General features: G+C 45.3%; 1 protein-coding gene across 13 annotated transcripts in view; it reads left to right on the top strand.

Moving 5' to 3' along the window:
* The window catches only part of PTPRF (protein tyrosine phosphatase receptor type F), a 1,358,330-nt gene that overhangs the window by 309,737 nt on the left and 1,039,673 nt on the right, over positions 1 to 8,920 (top strand). The gene's annotated exons all lie outside the window — the stretch shown is intronic.

Consider the following 8,920-nt stretch of genomic DNA (forward strand, 5'->3'; position numbering starts at 1 on the left):
ATACCGTACGCATCATGTATATAGAACCTGCTTCCATACCTTATATTTGCATTGCCGTTATGCCGAGTATGAGTTGCTATTCTCTTTCATCTACCATTTCAGGCTGAGAAGCTGCTGCCGTGTCCTGCGGGATTACTGACAGGAAGTCTGCTGTGTGCACCAAGCTTTATCTCACATATCTCCCGAAACATTTACATACACGTTTGTGAATGTTAATAGTTGCCCTGTTTTCTCTCTCTTCCTTTTTCCAAGTTGTGTTTTTGATTGAGCAGTCCTAGTATTATTACTATTACCGTTATTAACATTTACTCACATAACTTATTCTGTTACGCTTTGCAATAGGGAATTTGGGACAGAACAGTAATAGAACGGTAATAAAATAAGTCTGGGTAATAACAGACAGACAAAGAGGTGAGTGGGCCCTGCTCGCAAACTTACATTCTGTAGTTGTACCATGCCTTGTATAGGCTGACCATACCAGCCCTTTAAACTGGGACGCTCATGAATTACACAGGTTCTGTGGCTGATTAAAACCAGGTGTCATGCAGACTTGAAGTCAGCCAGCCCCAGAACCTGTGTAATTAATAAGTGTTCCAGTTTAAAGTGTTAGTATGGTCAGCCTACCTTATGGGGGTCATTCTGACCCGATCGCACACTGCACTTTATCGCAGCGGTGCGTTCGGGTCAGAACTGTGCATGCCAGAAGGCCGAAGGCCATCGGGCCGCTACGATCGCCTCTGCCTGATTGACAGGCAGAGGCGGTTGCTGGACGGGGGAAGGCGGAACGGCAGCATTTGGCCGCCGTTTCGTGGGCACGGGGTGGCCAACGCAGGCATGACCGGACCGAATGGGCGGCGGAGCGATGAGTAGCTCACGGCCAGCACTTTGCACTTCTGCGGGGGGGGGGTACGGCACTGACATGCGGGGCGGACTAGCCTGTTCTGGGCGTCCTCCCGCTTGTCAGTGTGAATGATTGTAGCTGTGCTTAATTTAGCACAGCTACGATCATTTCGGAATGACCCCCTATATCTCTTAACAGCAAGGTAAAGGCATTACATTTATTATTATTTATTACCAGTTATTTATATAGCGCACACATATTCCGCAGCGCTGTACAGAGAATATTTGGCCATTCACATCAGTCCCTGCCCCAGTGGAGCTTACAGTCTATATTCCCTACCACATGTACACACACACACACACACACACACACACACACACACACACACACACACACACACATTCACACTAGGGTAAATTTTTTGTTGGGATCCAATTAACCTACCAGTATATTTTTGGATTGTGGGAGGAAACCGGAGTACCCGGAGGAGACCCACGAAAGTACGGGGAGAATATACAAACTCCACACAGTTAGGGTCATGGTGGGAATCAAACCCATGACCTCAGTGCTGTGAGGCGGTAATGCTAACCATTACACCATCCGTACTGCCCTGGGCTGTCATGCTGATAAAATCACACCCAGGTAATAGACAAACTTCTTCACCATAAACAGCACAGGAATTGTTTCATTTGCATCCTTTCTGTATTCAATGGCCCCTGTAACAGATGCATCAATTCTTACCCTTAGTGGGATTTGGGAAATAGACTCAAGGCCGTTTCTTGCTATCTTACGCAGCCTCGGCCTTGAGATTCGAATCGTCTGTCGCGCTGATGATAAAGAATTCTCTGATTTACATACGGCATGTTTGGCACTCAGGGGATTCCTGCTGCAACCAGGCAAGGTGCACAACACACACAAACATCCTGTGTTTATGGGGGGAGAGAGGTCGGCGGATTAGAATTGTGCCATTGTCAGCCCACGCTACACTTTTTAATGTACCTTTTATTTTGAAGGATCATCTCTATTGCAGCTCTAATAAGACGATTTCCAACAGCCCATTACAAACGCTATTGATGCAGGAGAGGTGAATAAAATGAGTTAATAGTGTGGCTGACGTGCTGCCATTTGGGAATTTGTGGTGGAAATTTTCAGAAGGAAAAAAGCGTAATAACGTTGCAATCACCCATGTTACAGGGAAAGTACTGCTATTTAATTACAACATATATATTGTAGGGAGGTACTGTTATGGAATAAAGTACACTTCATTCATGTAGTCTAGTGGATAGCGCCACCAGGAATGTAGGCTATAAGAGGTACTGCACAACATGAGCAGAATAGCTCCAGGATATTTCACTATATACTATTCTACTATATACTCGTACTAAAAGAACTCTGCCCCCCACTGCATCTAGCTTTCACTGCCACCAATGACGAGCAAGTGCTGTCACCACCCTGGACCAGCTAGGCCTGTCCAATCACCCACCTTCCCCTCTAACTTTCCCAATCGTTTGCCCAACCTGCTCTGTTTGGTCACATCCTTGCGGCTGGTGAAGCACACGTCGCAGATGTCCTCTCCTGTGCTTTATCTGTACCAGCGAAGAGGACAAACAAATGACATGTACTGCGTGTGGCCGCCACTTTCACTATGAGAGAAGAATAAAGAAGAGAACTGGACAGAGAAAGAGGGGGGGGGGGCGCAGAGAAAGAAAAGAGGAAGAGTGAAAAAAGGGGGAAACCGAGAGAGAAGATGAGACGAATCAGAAGAGAGAGAGAAAAGGAGGAGAGAGAAAAGCGTGGGAGAGATAAAGGGAGACGGAAGGTGAATAGAAACAGGCAAGGGAAAGAGATGGTAAGAGAGACAGGGATAGATAGTCACAGATAAAATGTGGATGAAGTGAAGAGAGATGGAGGAGGACGAGTAGACAAGGGTAACAGAAGCCTGTCAACTCTGCAAACAACAGCTAGTAACGTGTCCCCTGTGTTATAATGTGGGTTTCTGTTATTACATGCAGTTACTATTGCGAAATATATTACCAGGACAGCTCAACAATTCTGGCCTGCAGAAGTAAGGGTTAATTAGCCTGTCGTCTTATATTCATAGGGTTGGACTGGCTCACAGGGGTACAAGGGATACCCCCGGTATGCCCCGCTGCCTGGGGCTCCACCCCCTCCTCTAGGTATCGGGTTCCATACTGAGCACTTGTATTATACATTATACATATGTTACCTCATATTGCACAGGACTATGGTGTATTTTCTACAGTGCATTGCCATTATTAATCTGGTACATTATCATGCATGCACTAGCAGTATTTACTATACTTTACTATACTATTTACTCTCCAATGATCAGCCAAACCTTTGTGGCAGCTGGCCACGCCCCCCTCTGAAGACTGGCCACGCCCCCAAACATAGGCCCCTATAACGGCATTCCCTGGTGGGCCCTTCATGCCCCAGTCCGACACTGTATATGCATGATCCCCCTTGGCATCTCGTACCTGTGTTTTAGGGCTGTAAACCCACATTGGGACTTAAGTTCTACTTGTTAAATTAAATAAAAGTAAAAATATAAAAAAAAAATATATATATTTTTTTAATTCCCCTTTGTCACCGGTAACAGCAGTGTAATTGCCTGTGATTTGTTATTGCATACAGCGAAATGAAAGAACTCTGACCCTAAACATTCCGTAATGACAGTGAAAATACCCATATGCCCCAGCAATAGAGTGTTGTTTCATTCATAGATAAATCAGCCCCACGGGTTCTGCACATAAATGAGAAAGTACAAGTGCTGCAGATGCCGTCTGATATCGATAGGCCCTTAGAACTATATTAAAGGTGTTGACTGAAGCGTCTTTGTGTAGCATCTGAAATCAGCAAGTGAAATATTATTGTATTAGTCCAAGTTTGTTATACAGCGGATGGATTATTTTTTTGTGGCTGGACATTTCTTACTATGGCAGGTTTTTTTTATTTGTTATTCTTACACGTTCCATAGTGAAGTTGTTGTGGAACTCCAGACACTTCTGCAAGACATTCGGTGTGATTGGCTTCATTAATCCTGATTAAACGTTAGTCGGTGTGCTGCAGTGTTTCATGCAGATTGATGAGTAGAATTCTCTAGTAACATGGAATGGGAAAAAGATGAATGCTAAGAAAATTAGGCTGAGCGAGTGCTGTAAAACATGTCCCTTATTAGCTGACTGTCCATTCTCGTACAAGGGTAGGGAGAACTATCGTCCCCATAGATCTGCGTGCCTAAAGCACAGGAAGGTGTATATGAGAAATGTTACACAATAAATCATAAAGTCATATACCAGGCATGAGTAAGCTGTCTCCCTGTGGGGTATATTCAACTGAAGTCGGATCCATTCCGACATTCAGTTGTCGCAATGGATCCGACCAGGGCTATTCAATGCTATCTCAATTAGACTTTGAAAAAAGTCGAATTGAGATGCGGGAGCTGAGACGGGGGAGAGCCGCGGGCAGACGGCGGAGAGCAGCGCTGCAGCAGCAGCTATAGCTGCGTAGCCGGAGGATGTGTCACAGCCGGCGCTCACAGCAGCGTCCACCCGGCTCCAGCAGGTCTCGCTTGCTTGAGCCGGGTGGACGCTGCTGTGAGCGGTGGCTGTGACACATCCTCCGGCTACGCTGCTATACCCGCTGCTGTAGCGCTGCTTTCCCCCGTCTACCCGCTGGTCTCCCCCCTCTCCTCCTCTCGGCTCCCTCATCTCAATCCGACTTGGATTGAGATGGTCGAAAACCTGTCGGTTTCGACAGAAGCACACGGATCGGCAGCTATTCCGCCGATCCACGTGCTTTTCGACAAGTCGAATTCCTCGACTTGTCAAATAATCTGGGGTTATATTGAATAAGTCGGAACCCCTTCCGACCTAAAAAAAGTTGAAAACTGCCGTCTTTTCAACAGACGGCAGCTTTCGACTTCAATTGAATATACCCCTATATGTCTTCAGGTAAAACCTTTAATTTCATTAGTGTGCATGTATGTTGGGCAGCACAGATGGTGTAATGGTTAGCATTACTGCCTCACAGCACTGAGGTCATGGGTTCGATTCCTACCATGGCCGTAACTGTGTGAAGTTTGTATATTCTCCCCGTACTTGCGTGGGTTTTCTCCGGGTGCTCCGATTTCCTGTTGCCAAGTCCCCCATTGGGAAGTATCAGTAATAAAATGTGGCTGGGTATTAACAGATAGACAAAGGGGTAACAAGGCACGGATTGCAAGTGGTTTAGTATGATTTACCTACAATCAAAATCTCGACGGTCAAAATACCGACATCAATTGATCGATTGTCAAAATACCGACAGAGTCAGAATACAGACAAGGTCAAAATACAGACATTTAAATTGTTGACAGTTCAAAAAGTCGACACAAGTTTTTCATTGGGTTTTTGGCATGTGTGTCGACATGCACATTGTCTAAGTGTACCGCGTCCCGTCGCGTAGCTCGCTGAGCTCGCCATACTTCGGCCACTATTATATTCCCCATCCAGGTCCACTGGGATAGTAAAGTATGAACAAGTCGGTTTCAATGTAAAAATCATGAAAAACTCATGTCAACTTTTTAACCTGTCGACATTTTAAATGTCAGTATTTTGACCACCGGTCAATGGTTGTCTGTATTTTGACCGTTGGGATTTTGATTGTAGGTAAATTGACTGTATCCCCTTGCAAGCTTACAATCTAAGAGAATAGGGGGTAAATTTACTAAAGTTTCTAAAACAGAGAATTGGTGGTTGTTGCCCATAGCAACATGCTGTCTATCATTTCTTTATTGCCTTTTAGAAAATGATAGCATCTGATTGGTTGCTATAGGCAACCTCGCCAATTGCCTTTTTTAGAAGCTTTAGTAAATTTACCCCTAGGAGTTTGATACATAAGGATGAGTGCATTTTGGTCCAACCAGATTACAGTGGGAAAAGTGCTTAGTGAGCTATATAAACAGTCACACAGCAGCAGTCGGGGATACAGAGCCTCAGTCACACAGCAGCAGCCTCCCGAGGTGGTGAGCAGAATTCCTACCAAAAACCGCACTATCCAGTACTTCACGGGTTTTGCTGCTATGAAGAGCGTATTGACTAGATAGGAAAGGAGAGGGTTAAACCTCAGAGGCTGGGGAGAGCTTTGTTTGATATCAGGTGGTAGTTTTAATCCAATAGTGAAGCAAGGAGGGGGATAGTTTTTAATCTTTATGGCATGTTTGGGGTGGAGTCAGTTTCTTTTACGCTTGTCTTCTCACCCCCCCCCCTCCCCTTTTTTGTTGCTGTTGGATTTGCTTTGATTTAGGTGTTGCGTTAGCTGTGGTTGGCAGGAAAGAACGGCAGGTTACCTGTTTTAGGGCGTATATAGCAGGGACGGATCTAGATTTTTCTTTAGGGGGGCGGTTTACTGTTTAATCTTGACTCCTCCCTCTACAGTCCCAACTCCTCCCATCTGCAATCCTAACTCCTCCTCTCTCAATTCTGACTGAACTTTTTGAGTGAGACTGAGATAGAGCTTTGCGATTGTTCTATGTACATGTGACTGTGCTATGGGGTAATTGTATTTATTAGCCCTAGTACCCACACACCAGCAAGTGAGGGGCAAATGCTCTGTAACCCTTGCTCTCCTGGCTCCTCTGTGCTGCTGTGGTATAGGCTGCAGCACATCATTCTGCCTCAGGCTCTCCCAGGAGAGCTCTCTTCTGCTCAAAAGTGGGCGTGGCTATGACTGTTAGGGGGGACGGTCGCTCCCTTCGCCCCCCCCTAGATCCGGCCCTGGTATATAGATTGGTTTTTGATTGATGCCTAGTTGTTGGTGCGCTCACCTTCGTTGACTGCCTGCTGGACCACCACGGGGGCAGCCTCATCCATATGGGTGGGTAGTCAAGGTAGAAGGTTGAGTGGATAACATGGTGGGTTTAGCTGGTTTGGTTTATGGCTGTGATGATGTCGTCAGTTTTTTCGGGTTGTGGAAGGAGTTTAGTCGTTCTTTCCGTTCTTTAATTCTTTTTCCTTACAGCTATTTAAGGTTATAGCTCATTGAAATAAATAAGCTAACAGTTTTTGCCAAATCTAAGTCTCCGTCTCGTTATTTTATTCAAGGTTAAAGTGTTATCACTAATTTATGCACAGGGCCATCATCAGCCGTTAGGAGGTTTAACGCATCTAAAGCCGGTTCATTTGGGCGCAACAATTGCGATAAGTAATGCAGTCAGCAAAACAATTGAATAGCACTGCCGTTCCCCACCAGGTGTGTGTAGCTCTAAAAGTAGTAATGGGATGCAATGGCGGTGAGTCATAAATGTTCTATGTGGCGATATGGTTGTTAATAACACAGCGGTAGCAAAGCAACAAACATGTACGTATTGACACGCAAGCTTTCTTAGGGCAGTATATTCCAATTTAACATTAGTGTATGAAATAAAGACACAAGAGATATTCACTATTCAAAAAATATTTCATATTCAATAGACCCCCAACAAACATACATGGAAAGGAGCGGAACATATAAAGAATATTGGGCATTATCAATAATAAAAACTATCAAGCTATAATGAGTGGCGGGTACGGTACTTTCTAACTTTAAATCGCTCTATATGCTTCTTTACCACACTACTATTTCTGTATGTTTTTAACATTATTTCATCTATATTTTTTTAAATTCCTTGGAATAAATTTGCAACTTTTTATATATCAAATAAAATGTAAATGTATTTTCTGTGAGAACAGTTAATATATATTTTTTCTCTACTGCGAACTATAGAATTGAGCTCTATTCATTTCTTTTTGTAACAGACGCATTGTCCCCAGTGGTGGCTGCTGGCTGTGTGATGTCTTCGAGATGGCCGGCGGTGGGGGGCCCAAGCACAACGTTAGCCCCTTGCGGGCTCAGTGTCAAACTGCGCTCGCCACAGGTTCTGTTCCCACTCTATGGACACCCACGAGTGGGAATAGTCCCTGTTAGTCAGCATGCCGTCTCTTAGGATTGTTTGAGGGGCGGGATCCCGATGTCGGTATTGTGACTGGCGGTCTCCTGACTGCCGGTCACACAACTACATCCCGTATCAGCAGTTGCTGTCGCTGCACTCTGGACACGCCACTCAGTTTGTCCTTCCTGTATAAGCCCGCTCCCCAAACTCCAGTGTAACTAGCCAATGGGAGTCTGGGAGGGCGGGCTTGTACACTAAAGACTAAGTGCTGCGTCTCAAGTGCGGCGCCAGCCGTGAAACACACATCGCAGCCAATCCAAAGGCTCAGGCCAGCAGCACATATATTACATACACCATTACAGGTATGTTTATATGTATTGACTGCTCCTCCCCTCCCCCATGCCATGCGTGGCCCAGGGGCAGCAGCATTTGCCCTAATGTATCAATATTATAAGTGTCAATGCTCTGGTCCACCCAGATCATTCCCCAGTGTGACCCGTTCTATTGCATGTTTCAGTGAACACACCCTAGAGTCAATCCTGTACAACTGCACATGGGAGAGAATATGGGGTCCCCATACATCTCCCAATTCTTACTGTACTGTGTTCAGCATCAGCCGTGGCTGGAGAAATCGGAGAGGGACTACTTTTTGGCCGTTATACATTGGTTTTTGGTGACAACTGGCCATCTCATATAACAGTATTGGCAGATGCATTCGCATGTGCTACAGAGCCTTAGGCCTCACAAATTAGGTAAATCAATGTTGTTTTACCCCCAGTGACCTAGCTCTTTTCACCGCCCAGTAGATGCAGATACAACACTCATCGTCTTAGAGATCCTTGATAAACTCATCTGTATTTGCTAAATGCAGGGCACTCTCGGAACGCAGTCGGTCCTCTGTTTACTGCTCTTCAGTAAGCACAAGGGATGCAATTAACGTAGATATTACTGGTCTCTGTAATGACAGGCAGCCTGGCTGCATCACAAGTAAAATGGGATTTATTTGCCTGATGTGTATGAGACTGTAGCATAGGGGACGTTGGGTGCATAGATTTGGCGGGTCAGCAGTGTGTGGCCCTGGGGACACCTCCGATATGCGTCTGCCACTGTTTAGAATAAACAGTCTGAACTAATGAAACAATCTTCCC

Source organism: Pseudophryne corroboree, chromosome 9 (genome assembly GCF_028390025.1).
Source record: "Pseudophryne corroboree isolate aPseCor3 chromosome 9, aPseCor3.hap2, whole genome shotgun sequence".
Lineage (NCBI taxonomy): Eukaryota > Metazoa > Chordata > Amphibia > Anura > Myobatrachidae > Pseudophryne > Pseudophryne corroboree.